General features: G+C 40.6%; 1 long non-coding RNA gene across 2 annotated transcripts; it reads right to left on the bottom strand.

Annotated features, from left to right (window-relative positions):
• Positions 1-4,899: 4,899 nt before the first annotated feature.
• LOC121085986 lies at positions 4,900-15,515 on the bottom strand. Of its 2 annotated transcripts, XR_005827254.1 has the most exons (5): positions 15,290-15,515; positions 14,374-14,571; positions 13,378-13,463; positions 10,749-12,471; positions 4,900-5,805 (listed from the first exon to the last, which is right to left on the bottom strand). It is a non-coding gene; the product is annotated as an uncharacterized LOC121085986 (long non-coding RNA). The 2 variants fall into 2 exon arrangements; XR_005827253.1 differs by having other exon boundaries at positions 10,749-13,463.
• Between the last annotated feature and the right edge of the window lie 1,750 nt (positions 15,516-17,265).

Genomic DNA, 17,265 nt, shown 5'->3' with positions numbered 1-17,265 from the left:
TACTATTCCTAATACTTCCTGCAAGCTCTCAGTGCCAGTCATACCCCTCGTTACCTTTGGAATCACAAACGTACCTGTACGAGCAATGGAGCTTGCTATGTGCAGCAAACACTGGCAGCATAGTAGGAAAACATTGGTTTAGTCTACAGTATCCCCAAATTGATTTTTCTTGGTGGAGAGCCAGAAATTATCTGCATCCAATCAGCAAGGTCCTTTATGTAAATTAATGCAGAATTAGAATAGCAGGGTGTAACATGATGACATTGGCCTTATTTTTGTATATTAGCCAATACTTGTCAAGTTCACAATTGCCCTTTTTCTTTGGCTAGGCTATCTATATATGCACACAAGTACAAACTCGCCGATTGGATAGTTAAATTCCAGTGAGGTTTTATTTTTATTTACTGTTTTCTCCAATATATGCACATCTTTCAAATCTTTGCAGAGCTGCATCGATTCCTGTGGTATCATCTCCTGGTTTATTGAGTACAAGCAGTGACTGATTGTCCCTTGATACCTCAGGAAGACCTGAAAGATACAAGAATGTAGTTTTAAATAGGCTACGACTTTATTAAGCTACCACCACATCTGGGAAATTATTTGAAATGGTTGGGAATTTCTTGACAATTTTTTTTCCCACTGGAGAAAAATGCTGATTTGCCAAAACCCAAACTGTTTGCTAAGCAGAATTTGATTCAACATACCCAATTAGGAAGAAGCAGAAGCCAGTGGAATAGCGGGTTGACACTGTTAACCGAAGATTGTGCTTTTTCTTGTGATGGCAATTTTTCAAAATTTTAATGAACTTCTACTTAAAAAAAGTTGAAACCAATTAATTTGACTGACCTGACAAAAAACAGAGGAGCTGTTGGTGGGTGGAAATGTGAGATCACAAATTTACACCCTGCCTCATACGCAATTTCTCTGCAAACTGTTGAGAACTTGTGGGACAAGAAAACACAATCCATGCTCGGGGGGAATATCCTTGCCGTGCTGCCACTGCTGATACTCTCCACTTGCCTGCTTAGAGAAAACCTGGGAAACTGGGGGGAAAAATCAGCATGTCAATGTAAAGGCACAAACAGCCTGGTTTCCTCCTCCTTGATTTCTTCTGGTCGGTGTCTTCTGCTTTCCTGGGAGCAGCTGGTTTCCATCGCCCTGTGCCACAGGGTCGATCTCAGGGTCCTGCTTGTTTTCAGCTCTTCCTTAGCGTGTGCCAGCCCACCCCTGGTCCTGCTTAGCTTTGCTGACATCTTCCTGAGCATCTCTTTTTTTTTTTTTTTTGCCTTGATCCCACTGAACATTGCACTTTTGTGATAAACTGGTATTGATCCATTCCTAATAATGACTTTGCTTGAAATTAGCATTACTGTGATATCACGATCCTGTCAAGTTAGTTTGAAAACAGTCTCTGGTTCAGAGAAGACACTTGAATTTCTGTAAAATCAGAAACTATCTTCCATTAATAACATTTAAAAAAAATAATTTACACTTGTGCTAAATAAGTTGCAGGAAGGATAGCAAGGCTTTTTGCTATGGTTTGAAAAGCTATAGCAAATAACTTCTCCAGTGAAAGAAATATAACCTAATAGCAGCTTTCTATGGGAATTCACAGTATTTCCCTGTTCAATGGTGTGTGAAAATACATGTGCTTTGTATGAATATAGAAATGAAGAAAAAATTTATCAAGCAAACATATCGGTATTTCTTCAAGAATTTCTGTTGCTTTGGAAACATTATTCTTTTTTTGATCTTCACTGATCTGTTGTCTGATGCATAAATCTAAGATGGGAGAGGAAATACTTCCCTTCGTTCTATGATAAAGAAAAGGGAAGAAAAACGAAGCATTAAGATGCCAACATGTTTCATCTATTTCAGTTCTGCCCGAAAGAACTAGATCCAGCAGAACGGTTTCACCTTCGCAGAAGTTATTGCCTTACCTTCTCTGCCTCTTCTCACGAGTTTTCCTATTTTTTTCCCCTTAGTTTCTTTGTATTTTACCTTTCAAGTTGAATGTAAAGCATCTGAGGTTATACAGAAGGTATGTAGATACTGATCTTTACTGATCTGTAAGCCGTATGTAAGGTTATGCAGAAATCAGTGCCACCCAGCACTGAGGAGCCCCCGGCGTGCCAGGCTAGGGGAATGTTTTTAAGAGGGATGTTCTACAAGTGCAATTAGATATTTATGTACCTCGAGAACTTATATAGAGCCTGGAGACGTCTAAACACCTTTTAAAAATCTTCACCTATGTGTTTATTGATAAACAACCTGAACAGGTCTTGTCCTAGAAGGTTTTTGCCCCAGTGACTCTCTGACCTCATCCCCTCCCGCAGGGGTGAGAGGGGGGTGGGCTCCCACCTCCCTGAGCTGCCCTGCACCAGCCGCTCTGCCCGGGGCCATTGGGCAGGGGTCTCTGGGGAGGCAAACCTAGCTCAGAAGCGCGAGACATTTTTCTAGCTATAGCTAGAGACTTCACATGCCGTAACGGCCCTCGGCCCCAGGGCAGGGGCAGCCTTGATGGCTTCTGATGAAAACTTCTGATGGCTGTTTGTCCAACCTTCTCGTACACCCCAGCGATGGAGGTGGAGGTGCCGTGGCCTGGGCTGGCCTTACAGCTGGGCCAGCCAAAACCTCCCTGGCAACAACCTCCCTGTTGCCTAACTCTCGACACCCAAGCCAAGTTCTTTCCTTTACCGTTGCCACCACGTTTTAAGTGAAACCTCTTGTGTCTCTGCTCTGTCTTCATGACAGATTACGGCCAAAACACCCCAGTGTTCCCCGTCAATGATGCTCGTTGATCTCTGCCTGTTTTCTTTGTTTTCCCTTGTCTCCATCCTTGGCCAAATCCAGTGCACTGACTGGTGTCGTTCAGTGCACCAAGGAAGGTGTGCCGAACTGAGACAAATGTAGGTGACGCTACAGTTGCTGCAACAGGAGGTTCCTTGGTGTGTGGAGCAGAGGTTACTCAAACAGCTCCAGAGGCTGCGTTGGGCATGTGCACCACGTCTGACAGTATTACTGTACCGCAGCTGTCCATCTCTGTGCGAGAGTGCCATTACATTGCTCGGTACAGCCACAACATTGTTATTAGGCAGAGTAACCTCAGCTACTGTTTTTCCTCTCCTGTTACTGCTATACGGTACCAGAAAATTGTCTAAGATTTTGGTGACTGTAATTATTTTGAATTCTGTATTGTTAACACTGAGTGCATTTAGGTTAGGCTGAGTGACACACTCATTTAGGTTAGCCCCTTTGCTGTATGAAAGACAGACATGGATGGATAGAGACTTACAGTTTAGGGAAAAGATATGATTATTCATTTGTCTTTAGAAAAAAACTAAGAATCATAGTAATTCTTCAATATATTGTCTAGGAGAGAAAGGCTAAAGCTGTCTTTTAGAAAAAAAGTAGAATGTGGTGTCTGTTGGGAATTATTTTACATTGAAATCCATGGTCAACCAATATCCTTGACCTAACATACGGAAAGTCCATAGTTAAAATACAAAGTAGCTGCTATTTTAAAAAGCAAATATAGAAGACATTTAGCTCAGCAAAATATTATTTCTAAGCTTTGTACACGGACAAGAAATCCAAGAGTTTCCTGTAACCTCTTTGTAGTTGATAACAGGAACATCTTTCTTCTGATGCAAATAATGGCTATTTTTAGCATGGATTATATAGCATGGTATTTTTGATGCTTAATTTTTGTTTTGGGTTTTTTTGGCTTTGTTTTGTTTTCTGTAAAGACATTTTCTAAAAAAGAAATTATACTGTCAGCAGGCTTTTGGGATGCTCCAGGTCCTATCCAACATCACATCATCCTGGCTGTCTGGGGCTGGACACGGGGCACTTTCGGGGATGTGCACCTGCTTCTGCAGCCTGCAGGGACCCCCCGGTGTGGCTGCCCCTTGCGCAGCCTCTGGACAGCCCACCTGGGAGTCCTGCTGCACCGCTGGAGGCCACGCAGCCTGCTGCTGAGTTGAAAGCGACGGGGTAACCGCTTAGCTCCTCCACGTAGTTCTGAAATCCAGCTAGCAAGCTTTGTGCCAAGCACACGCCTTGCACACTCATGCCGACGTCACACTTGGAGAGAGCTTTCTGCAAAGACCATTCCACATGTTTCTGGAGCGGTTCTTGGATTGACAACATGCAAACAGAACTTGACATGAGGCAATGAAGAAATATTTGACTGAATGTGACAAGAAGGTGCTGTGGCTGCCTCTAACAGACAGCAGTGCAGCCGCTGTGATTTCAGGCAATTGTCTGTAATGAATGGGAATGTGCTGAGCGGTGAACGAGGGGGGGATGCACACACGCGCTTCTGTGATCTCTGCCCACCACCTTCCGAATATTTACAGCACAGCAGATCTTCAGGACTGCAAGCTCATTACTGAAATGAGGATTGCTCTGACCCTGCCCATCAGGAACATGTGCCAGAAGCTGTTGATTTGGGCTACAGCTCCCGAGAGTAAAGGGAAAGGATGCTTAAATGTGAACTTTGTGCTTGGCAAATACCTGGACAGATGATAAGTTGGTGTGGCCTCTAATTTGTGCTGGGCACGACCCTCCCAGGGGTTTCAGCCTGTAGTGGAGGCCCAGCAGAGAGCACAGAAATACCCCCTTAGCAGGCTGGTGAGTACAAAACATCTGCTCTGCTATTGAGGCTCTGATCTTCAGCCTTTTTAATTCAATTAGTGCACTTAACCAGTCTACTTTGAAGGGAATATTGATTAGTTCTCTACCCCCAATATTATTGTTCTTTCTCTGAGAGATGTTAGTAGAAAACACAGTGTCTTAGTTTAAATACAGAGGTTTGATTTATTTGAAGCCCCCTCCCCAATTACTTAAGCTTGTGCTAAAGCTTTCAGCTGCAGACATATATTGGAGTAGCAGGGGTGTTCTTCCTTGATTGAGTTTCTACTTGTACATTTCCCAAAGCAAATAGAACCGGACTGGAATTGAATTAAGAGGGTTCACACAGTGTTTCATATTGGTTAATTTAATAGGTATAAAATTCACCTAATTAGTGAATGTCATACAAATCTATGTCAGTTTGAAAGATCTTTGTTATGTATACAGTGTCTCTCTGTTACGTGCGTTGTGGTTTGTTTGAATGTTATGACACATGATTACTTTTTAAAATAGTGAGCAAATTTGATTGTGTCCATGTTTCTTAGACAAAATTTTGCCCACATTTTTTTTGGGGAAAAAAGCATTTTGGATGACTTAATAGGCACTTATCAATGACGACATCCCAAATCACTTTTAAAGTATTTAATGTTTTGGTCTAATTTTACAGTTGAACTCTTAAGTGGGCTCTACAGAAATCAGGTTACCAGCTCCCACTGAACTTCAGTCCAAGGAGGTTCTCTAAAGCCTACAGGAACCTCTGATTTCCAGTACGATTAGGAAAATAATCAGATTACATTGATTTTAGGATTAAGAAGCAAGCATGGGAAATGCTTATTTATTTACTGGATTCTGATAGTCTCAGTGTGATTAAGCATAATTATTGTTATTTTACTCATCTTCTTTCCAGTTCTGGCAGTTATCAGATGTACGCATTGGGAAACAGAAAAACCCCAAACACAGCCACGCAAAGTGAACACCCTGAGTGTAACAAAGTGTGACGAGAAATACACAGAGAAAACAAGGATGGGCTTTTGGTCCAGTGGAGTTCCTCATCCCTGTCGCTCTCCAAGTGGTAAGTCAAAACAAACTCTCTTTCTCTCCTTGTTGTTAATTAGAGATTCAGCGCAGTATCTGGGTGGAATTCTCCTGTTGTCCATCAACACGCCAACACTGTACAAGAAATCTCAGTTAGTCATCGGCTTTGTAATATTTCCCTCTGCTGTACTGCAGAGCCCCTGTGTCTGAATGACTCTGTGTCAGTAAAAATGCAAAGCCATTTTCCATTTAAATATTTAAGTTAAGCCATTTGATAACGCAGGCAACAAGGACTGGTAAATCTCACCCACTACCATGAATATAACAGTGACAAATACTAGTAATACTTCAAAGGAAGGTCAGCACTCCAAACAAATTACACTGGAGCCTTCAGCTGAGGTGTTGTCCCTCCAAAGCATGGATATATGGTGGATACAAAATTTAAGGATATTAAGTTATTTAGCCTCAGTTTGACTTCATGATAGACAGTGGCACTGAACTCCACAGCTTGCAGCTTGATTGCAGACCATAAATAGTGCATATGTGCCATATCAAATACATGACCTAATTTCATTTATATTGAGAATAGGAAACAGAGGAAACTGAGAACTTTTCCTCTTTTCTTTTGTTTCTTCCTTAAACTTTCTGGGGGAAGGGAGAGGATGTAGTTGAAACAAAAACTGGTTTTGTGCAAATTTCTCAGCTTTGCTGGAAGTTTCAAAGACCAGCTCTGTGGTCCGTGATGGTTTCTGCATAAGAAATAACATCCTCCAAATGGGATTATTTTCCTGGATAAGGCAAGAAAGCTCTGTTTTCAAAAGCTTGCTGTGAATCAAGCAAATGAAAGACTTGAAAATATCAAGTAGGGGTGTACTCGCAGTTGACAGTATCATGAGGTTTGTGAGATTTCAATGATAATTACAGCTAGGTAACTTTTGGTTCATTTTCTTACCAATATTGATTAGCTGACTGTGCAGATGTTGCAAATGTGTGGCATGAGAAAGCCTTACTAACGTTCATGAACTGCAAGGTGCTCGGGTCAGCGAGCATCACAAGTTGATGATTCCCAGTACACACTTTAATGAAGTCTGACATATAACTTCAGTGTGACCTTGTTTTGTACAAGAGCAGTAATATTGTGAGTTACATCAATAAAATCTGAATAAGGGTTTTTTTTTCACTGAAAAGAGTCTCTGACACCTGCACCGCTATAAATATTTATTGGAAAAACATACCAAATGGTGTCAGGTTTATTTTTGGTAGGGCTAGGGCTGCATTTGGGTTTATGCCACAAGAAACAATTTAGGATTTTATTTATGAATATATAATATTAGAAACAGTAGTTTAAATTGGAGCTACAATTGTAGATATGGGAGTGCTTCCATGTGCGTTTGCTGGAGATATTTACAGAAGCTGGAAAGGGGCTATGATTCACCAGTGCTCGGCTCACCCAAGAAGTTCGGAGGTGTATTTCAGTGCACCAGTGCACTCCGAGCAGGTCTTGGTGAGATGCTTTTGTAGGGCCTATGCTATATTTAAATGTTTATTTTCCTTTGGAATATCCCAGGATATTATCTGAGATGAGAAGTATTTTGTCCTCTCTTAAGAAGAGTTATGTGATCAGGGGACAGCAGTTCTTGTTGGTTCAAAGAAGTAGTAGCTGCATAGTCAAAATATGGTAACACAGATTTTAAATTCTTTTGTATTTGTTTTTTTGTCATTTATTGTTTAATTTTCTTTTTCTCTGGGACATAAAGCTTAGGAAAAAAGTTTAATTAACTTTAGTTTTGGCTGCTGGGGGACTGCAGGGATGTGAACACAAGTGCTGATTGAAGGACTGTGGAGCTCTGTTGTTTATTCATAGTTTGGCCTCCCTGCTTGAGCTTCATTCCTCTGTCATGTTCCTGAGAACTCTCTGGGGCAGTGGATAGTCTGTTCCACAGTGAACTGCTTAATTTGAGAAAGGTGGAAATTACAGGGAATCATCAAAAAATAAATCTGGAGAAAGTTCACTTTATATGGCTTTAATGCTCTACTTTTCAGAAAGAGAAAGCCTTTAAAACCGAAAAGGATGCTTCTTAAATGTATTCATTGATGAAACCCATTGCAAGGGAGGTGGAATGATAAAGCAGAACCTTCAAATGGAATCTGCTCTTTTCTTGGAGCGTTTTGCACCAGGAAATCTGTGCCGGTGTCTGCACGATCCTTGAAGGGATCTGCTCACCAGCTCTGTGCAGTTTGCTCCGCCGCAGTCATAGAAGACTTCTCATGTCAGTAAAGCATGAGTCTGGGGGTGGAATCTCCTCCAAAGAAAAAGCCTTAGATGGCCAGTTAAGATGATAGGTTTCAGATAGGTTTTATTTCAAACAGAAGATGCAATGGGGCCAAAAATCTAAATCCAAGCTCTGTCTCTGTGCAAGGAATAACAAAATCTGCAGCTGTGCAGTAAAGTAGTGAATGTTGCACTGAAGATGAAATTCACTTCACCTTTTGTTTCTTGCCTTAAGATTATTCTATATGGATTGAAAACAGAATATGAGTTGCTGGGAAAAGGCTGTAAGAGCCTTCTGAGTGTACAGATAGTATGGCCGCCTCAGGAGTCTGACAATTCTCAATGCATCTTCAATAAAACCACGCATGCAACTGCAGCATAAATGACCTGCCTTTGCTCAAGAGCAGTAATAATCTGGGTTACATCAATGAGGTCTAAATCAGTCTTGGCACTGTAGAGATTGCCTTTTTTGACACCTGTATGGCTCCAAGGACTCATTGGAAACTGGTAAGAAGTTGTACTTTTTATTTGACTACTCAATAGATTCCCACGACAGTCTCCTTTCAGTTATGCATGTAAATACATCTGTCCATCTGGCTAATTACAGCGCTCAAGCGTCCTGCCCACAGTCCCGCATGCAAACCCTGCCTCAGCCCCCTCCTGTGCGAGGGCGGAGCAGCTGCTGCACCTCTGGGGAGATGAAACCTCTGCATCCCAATTCCAGCACCCAGCGCATTCGAGCCAAATGTAGTCCAGCCTCGACTCTTCTGCTTATTAAAGAGCATTCATCATGGCACAGTTAATGTAGCACAGCTGCATGTGGTAAAGTTGGTATTTGTGTAAGCGTACAAAGATATATGCCTAAACTATTTTTCCAGCATCATTATTTTTAGCATTTATCTATTGCTCAAACGTAATATATGGGCAGGCATTGTTATTTTAAGAGCCTTTTTAACATGCATTCTGGACACACTGCAAACAATATTTTTAAAATATCTACATATATTAAAAGAAATATGCGACTGTGTTTCCTGAACTCAGTAACAGCCACAATCTGGCTTTACCTTTAATATTGCTTCTTTACTATCTTAATGATGCAGTTTCCATGCAGGCAAACTTTGATGTGAGCTTTGTGCATATGAATATTATTGACAGAAGCCCTTTGTTTCACCTTTAGTAAGAAAGGGAGGAAAATATGTAGGAAATATCATGGCACTTATAAGTTAACAGAAACAGGATTTTGCTTTTGTGTTTGGTTGGTGGCTGTTTGTTTTTTTTTTTTCCCTAATGCTTCAGTCGGTGGCATCTTTGGCTCACCGTGTGCCATCTTAGCTTTGCAAAAGGCTCTGGAGTGCTTTATGTTATTCAGCAGCCTGTGTGGATGCTGAGAGGGGCACGCAGAGGTTGGTAGGGGTAGGCGTGGCAGGAATTCTGTCATATTTTGTATTTGGGCAATCTGCAGTTGGAATTCTGACATCACTGTTCATAGATGCACTGTGCAGACCCCTGCCCTATGCGCCAGCCGAAATGTGATTCCCCGTGCCACTCTCCTGCTGCCCTCTGGTTCACACATGGCGGCATTTTCCAGATCTCCCTGCTATATCTGAACAGCCCCACAGGACTAGTGCTAGGTTGCCTTTTGCCCATGTGTTATAAAGTCATTACAGGAATATGAAAGATGCTAGGCAAAATGAGTACGATTTCTAGATTTTTTCCAAGCGTACACATTTGTTTGAAAGAACCGGTTTTGTCTTAGCATGCTAGCATCATAGGTTGGTATTTTATTAATACACCACCCCAAAACCCCCAAAACTGGTGTGGTAGAGTTGCAAGTGTACAGCACAGGATGATGGATGGTTCGAGGAGAGGCTGGGCTGTCCCTCTTGCAGACACATTATTTTGAAGTTTAAACGATTAAGGATTTAAAGGAGTCCAACCCCTGATGATGTGCTTATGTGACTACAGAATAGGACCTAATTTACTAATCAGACATAAGGAAGAATAGAATCTCTAGCAAGAGAAAAAGAGGAAATTTAGCACTGAAAAAGGATAGAGAACAGAAGAGAAAATAAGTAAGGATACAAGAGATATAATCTACGTTCTAATAAAATATACATGCTTGTCTTACTGCTAGTACTTCTCTTATTACACAAGTTTTACCAATTTCATGTAGCTTGCACCATAAAAAGTTGCCCACAGTTACAGTGATGCTTCTAGAAGGTGAGTATATGTATGTCAGGAGAAAAAATAACACTCGCATTGAAGGATGATTTAAGATTATTCTTCCACACTTCTGTGTGAGATTGGATCTATTGTAACCTTCCTAAACCTTTGTTACCTTTGTAATTTAAACTGACAGGTTAAATGCTAATGCAATTGATAGGGGTGAACAACTGGTCAAGGAACAACCTGATCTGACTGTATAATGCATCAGAGAATTGCAAAAATATGCAGGTCAGATGTAATTTTGACAGAAAATGGCTCGCTGCAAGGGTTTATGTTTCCCTGGATAGTCTTAAAAAGAGTTGGACTATAGTAAGTACCACATTGCTTGAAAAAAATATCAAGTTAAACTTAATGGAAAAAATCCAAGTTCTCAATATCCTCAGATTTCATTATCAGTTTTTATTGGAGCTAGGATAATAAGATTATAGAATTAAAAGAAAAGTTATACCCATTTTCTTCAGCTCAGCAGTCCTAATGTGCAAAAGGAAAGCGACACTCATTCCTCACCATAAATACACAGTGAAAACTACTTGGAAGAAGAAGTGGTCTCTGGCCACAGACAGCCTGACTTAGTCCTTACCAAAGTAGAAATTCTTTTACTTCAGCAGGCGCAGGGTCATGGCAGTTACCTGCAACAGTAGGTAAAAAGATATTATCTCATGAATTAATCCTGAAGTTAATGGTTTTCCACCTGGCATAACAGGTATGTCTGTTGAGTGAGGTCAGGGTGGGAATCAAGTGCCTGGAGCAGCTGCCCACGGAAGCAGCCTGTCTTTTCCAGGTATAATATGTATTTAAGTGAAACAGTAATACCTGGGAAGATTAAAGGCAGTTCAACCTAGCCCATCTTATTTTCAGTTTAGGGAGCTTCCTGAAAAGTAGGAGACCCGCATTTAAATCGCTCTGTGGACTGGTTGAGATGAACCTGAAGTACCTGGAAAGGAAAGGTAGACAACTTGCATCATGTCCAACAATACTCTGTGAATCCCACCTTTTTTTCCCTAATATTAATATATGTGAATTCTTAAAAAAGAGCAGTGCTTTTGAATACAGATTAATTTCCATTTTGTTGCATTGTAAGAAACAGTTTACTCCAGCCTGAGGATTACCTGGGAAAAACCTTTTCCACCAAGGACACTGGAGAGTTCTTCTCTGAAACCTTTCTGGTCAAGAAGAAGGTGCGTGAATCCAAAATTTGTCAGCAGTGACATTATACCAATGTATTTTTGGAACCATATTGCTTAATAGAGTATTAGTTTGTTTGCCTTTAAACTCTGAAATGCCAGAAATTGCTCGGACTGTTGCCACTGCCAAGCACTCCTCAGCTCCCCGCTCCAACAAGGCGGCACAGGCAGGTAGTAAATTGACCAGAACAAAGAGAAAGAAAATAAACATATAACCTCTCCCTTCAAGAAGTTAACTTATTTTTAGTATTTTACTGATTATTTTTTTTTACTTTTTTTTTTTCTCAGTGGAATTTTTGGGGTTGAATTTGTCCCTTTGTCTGAGCAAGTGTTCACTGTATTCTTCAATTATATAAATGTTTTAAAAGGAAAATAGAAATGTAAATTGCCTCAGTGCTTTTAAAACCTTAAAAGTAAAAATTCAGTGACTACTCTATGAAATGGAACTATCCGTGCTGCTTTAACCTGCAGAGTAGGTTAGCATAACATGAAATCAATTATTGTACTAGACATATAAAAGCTGTCAGGTTTAATACTTAACTGCAGTATCTCCCCTGAATGTTTGATTTCCAATCACCTGTGTGAAGCTCCAGAAATACAGAGACATCAGACAGATTCTGGGGTAAGAAATGTATTTGACTATCCTGAGTTACAAAAGTAAAATCTGGAATGAATAATGCACCCTGCCAACATGACTCCCCTTTTAATCAAACATTTCCTAGTCCCTAAGGTAAAGCAGAGCACAAACTACAGAACGAATATTGAATTTCTATTCTGCATTGTCATAATTGTGACACCATTCCGTTTCTTTTACAGTTTGTCTGGAACCAGTTCAGCTTTAGCTGGAATATTACTCTCATCCTCTTCCATCTTTTCCCTTGTCTTTTGTGTGTGTGTTTCAATGCAGAGGCAGAATAAGGAATAGAAGAAAAGCTTTGACTTTCACCGTTCTTCTTCTAAACATTATTATATACTTATTACACACAATGAAAATTATTATTAGACTTTCTTCTGATATGTGCTTTACTGTGCAACCTTGTTATGGCTAAGATTGCAATCGGTATTTTTTTTTGCACTGGTAGCAGAGATCAGGGACGGTGAGTCCTTCATTTGAGAGTCCTGAAAATGATGGATTAAACACACATTAAGCATTGTGAAGTGCTAATATTATGGTAATGGGCATCGTTTCGAAACCGAGCTGGGACCGCCGTCTGGTGTGGTAGGGAAGGAGCAACAATTGTGACCCTGACTCCTTTCTCCTGCTGCGCACTTCTGCACAGAAGGGGAAGGCTGGCACTCTGAGGAGAGGCATCTTAGAGCCCGTGTCCTTCAGGCAGACAGCACTGTGCCCCCCAAACAAGCCTAGCAGCCGGGACAGGTTTCTGTGAGCTGCTCCTTTGCACATGCCTGTTTAAGGTATCTCAAAAGTAAAACAAAACAATCTGTAAGGTCTGGTTTGAAGCGCTCAGTCACTTGACAGCTTTGGTGTATTGCTGCTAACACCAGAAACATTATGCGCCTGCGGTCCGGTACCAAGAGTGATAAAAACACGGAGCAGGAGAGATATTTGTCTTGGTGTATTTCAAGATAGAAATGATGAGCCTAAATTGATTCCTTCTCTGAAATACAAGCTCCATGTTTAGCTCTTCTTAAGAAAAGAAGAAAAAGGAAAAAGATAAAAGAAACCAGGATTTATCCTCAAGATCAACTCTCATTTTCTTTCAGAAATTGCATTCTAGACAATAAGTAATCATTATGTGGCAACAGACCTGAGAAACTGATTTTAACTTTCAGGTAACGTATTAGGGCTATAACCAAATCTGAGGACTATTATCATAGTAAAATGACTGTAATGCTTCAAGGCTCTAATAGTCATCACCTTTTTATCATTCGTATTACCATCAGGTCCAGAAACAATGAATTTCTCTAACGTTATTCTACCATAACCTTTAACTATATGCATTATTTCAAACATCCGAAATAATCCTTTATATGACACAGTAGAATAATACATTTACCACTTACCGCACAGTAGAGTTTGCTAAGCCCAGATCAGTGCAAAAAACTTGTTTGTTCTGTATATCATGAAAATACATTTGTTCTCTGTCGTGCTGTGGAATGACATTTAAGTGTTATGTAAGTTGAAGGAACACCAACAGAAAACAGAAGGCTCATAAAAGCCTAGGAATGCTCTTTCAGTTATATCACCATTATAAAAGTGTCCTGCTTACCTTGTTTTGGAAGGGCTTTACTTGGCTAGCTCTCACATATTTTACGTGGCACATACAACATAAATATTCCACGGGTTCATTATAAAACTGTGCTTGTGATACACCTTTCCAGTGTTCTTCGTGTTTCTTCCTAAAATGTTTATTCCTGTTACATCAAGTAGGTGCTAACGCATAACACTAGCACTATACATAGACCATCTTGATAAATAATCATGTGTATGATCCAGTGATTTTGCACATAAACACTCCTATATCGAAGTTACTGCAGCCCTAGGCCCTGAGCGGATCAAATTTGTAAATACAGCACTATATTTCTTACCTCCGTTGAAGTTATTATGGTAGTGGTACCAGCATTTATTTAGACTGTTGATATAAAGGTTGCTAGCCACACAAGCAATGCATATTGCATTATGGAATTTTGTAATAAACTGCCTGAAATATGACCAGAGATAGAGGATCTTGCAAAACATCAAGGAAGCCCCGAGGCAGAAAGATTCCTACTGAGTACAGAGTGGTTTGGATTAGGTCCTTGGAGAATACTACCTCTAAAATAACAAGTCTGAAGAATTTAATTGTGACTTCTTCAACGTCATGGTGTCACTCTGAAAACCAGATGCTTTAGTTCAATGAAAGGCCTCAGCAATACAGAAGAGGTTTTTGTTAAAGTTTAACTAGTTCAAAGAATTTGAAAATTCCATTTCTATGACATGAGGTATGGCTTTCAGCTGTACTAAAGCGCTTAACACAATTGTGAACATGCAAATAGGATACAAAGGTTTTGATTCTTTACCTCGGTGGGACTGGCTTCTGCTCCTCCTGTAGGAAACTTGCCCCAGAGATCGCTGCTTCCAGACTCTGGAGCTTCAGCCTCCACTACCAGTGAAGGCTCCCAGAGAGGAGACCCACGGTGCTGAGTCTGAATTAAAAAATGGTAGTGCTCCAAAGCGATTGGTTATCCTTTCAACGTCGCCTCTCCCGCAGCACACAGCTGGTGGTGATAGGAAAATATATTAGTAAATCTAAATCTACTGGAGTAGTTTTAAACTGTATTAAGGAAAAGGGATTCAGATACAAAGGATTCAGGCATCGGATAAAGGACAGTTATTCTTGTGCCGAACAAGCAAAAAATTATTGGACTTCTGTTCTAATTTTTCTGTGATTTCTTGTATGACCTTTTACAAGTTACGCACAGTCTGCCCAAGGAAATCACAGAATGATTTCCATTGGCTTCAGTGGATGAGAGATTAAGTTCCTAATTTCTCTTTGAATCAGTTTTCTCATTAGTAAATTACCAACCTCAGAGCTTAATGTGTCCAATGCTCTTCAGTATCCTTGAAGGGAAAGCGATATTGGAACGTTAACTGTCCTCATTGCCAACAGTCACACAGCATACAAATCTAGATTAATATGAGCATTTCCGTGGCAGTGACGGCACTGTGTAATCTGTACCCATGCTCCCTCTAGCCCAGAACAACTAGGCAAAAGTAAAAAAGTTTAAACATTTAGCCAAAGAGAAAGCTGGTTTCTCAGCAGGTACCTTGTATTTCCTGCGGGTTTTACTATATTTTAGGACAGATTTTCATTGCTGTCTAGCACTCTACTAAAATACTCATTTCATTCACAGAGTTAATCAGCAAGTTCACTTCACCTGGATTTGAAATTTCTGGAGCTGAATGTTCACCTTTTTTCAGTAGTTAAGGACTTACAGTGTTCAAACAGCGTTATGAACTCCGAGCTCAAGGAGAGGTAAACGTTCTTCATGCTAGCAGTGGGCACCTTTAAATATAAACATCTGAAAGCAAAAGGTGAAAATTTCAGAGTAACCTTCAGTGCAGAAGAAACACAAGACTGAAGGCAAATTTGCTGATGAGCTAAGTATTTCAAAGGCGGCCAATTCTGAACATTAAAAAGGCCCAGCAGGAAATCATTAAATCTGAGTGATAAAATGGGTTTATTTTAATTTGCTAGCTTGGATGTTCATTAACAATGAACGGATTGTGCAAAATATTCATCTATAGCTTGCAGCATGACTTAGATAGTAACTGTATCAACCTAGTCAGATTTCCCATCAGCAGTTTCTGTTGGATTGTTTTTTATCATATATTATTTGCATCACCAAAAGGTAACTTTTTATATTGTTTAAGTGCCAAGGGCTAGACCTGCTAGAGTATTTCAGTCTCTGTAACTGTGATTTTTGATTCAAACATTTAAATAAATGGCCTCAAATCCTCAGCTCAGATGTCACCAAGCCCTGGAGTTATTGGCTGCTGTACTGGCCATGCAGATGAGCCCGCATCAGAGCAGGTATTCCCCAGCTGCGATGCCTGAAGGACTCAACCGAATAGATATCATGGTCTGGACTTCATGCAAAACACAGCCCCTAGTGTCTTTCCCACCTAGAAGGCAGTTAAATGCATCACTGACCTGGAAAGTAGCAGACTGAGGTTGCACTCTGCTCTGCTTGAGGAGGGTTGAATTCCTGCCTCAATGTCCTCCGTGGACTAGGTCACCGGTTAACCATTGGGGACAACTTCTCGGTATTTCTTTTGAAGTTATTCAACTTGCATAAATTCAACTGCTACAAAGTCTTCATAAACTCACTGGAGTAGGAGTAGAAAGCAGGTTTTTTCCTTTTCCAAGGTGCTTTAACCTGTAGTCACAATGGGCACACTCACCATGGAGCACTAAATCTTACTTTGTGCCTGCTCTCACGTGCAAAAGTAAAGACTAGGTAAATCTAGGTTTAATATAATCCATTATTTGAAGGAAATGCTTATCTCCCTGATCCCCACACTCTGCTCCAAACCTACATCATTTTACCATCACCAGTTAAAAAGCCCATCCTTGCTGTGTCTCATGTTTGGTCACTCGTGCCCACCCTTTCACACCAGCTGCGTGCCTCCAGTATACTCTTCTTAGCCCTCTAAGCACGAGATTAACCCAATCTTTGACTCACTAGTTACACAAAATTCTCCAGTGGCAGATTCGGTTGTACCCTGCGTGCACAGGTGACTGGTGCTATGCATAGATTTCATTCCAAATGACTCCAGCCCTTTATGGGTGATAACTAGAATGGTAATTCTTAGACTGTGACAGATGGTACAGATATTTTGGGAGACTTAGATATCTAAGAGTTTAGGCAGCAGATAAACAATCGTTTTAAATGTATTAGTGATATCTAAATAGATTAAAATTGCATGGAAGTCAGGACAGGCTTCAAAATTTGCCCAAGGTGCAAAACTAGAACATGTGAAGCAGAAACAGAGACACAAGTCCAGAAAGATTGAAAGCATGCCTGGTATGCCTATGCTACTGTCATTACTGGGATTATAGGTACCCACCAGTCTACACTACTGTTTTATTTTCTCTTGGTCAAAATATACCTTGGGGCACAGTCTTGAGCTGAGTGGAGCACACTGCTGTTCCCAGGAGAAATGTGCAGAGGCTTGAGTGGATCTCTCCCTTTTCCAAAGCAGCATGAGGTGATATAAATCACAACCCTTCCTTCTTCTTTCTATTACTTGGTATAACTAGTGATGCTATATTATTATTTTCAAAAAACATTCATGTGCAGCCTGAATGTCCCAGCTGGAACTGCATAGGTTAAAGCCTCAAATCAATCCTTCCTTGTAACAGCCTGGGGAGCGAGCAAGCAGCTTTCTAACGCAAAATACAGAGGAGA

The sequence above is a fragment of the Falco naumanni genome, chromosome 4 (genome assembly GCF_017639655.2).
Source record: "Falco naumanni isolate bFalNau1 chromosome 4, bFalNau1.pat, whole genome shotgun sequence".
NCBI classification, from domain to species: Eukaryota; Metazoa; Chordata; class Aves; order Falconiformes; family Falconidae; genus Falco; species Falco naumanni.
This window is presented reverse-complemented; position numbering and strand designations above follow the sequence as displayed.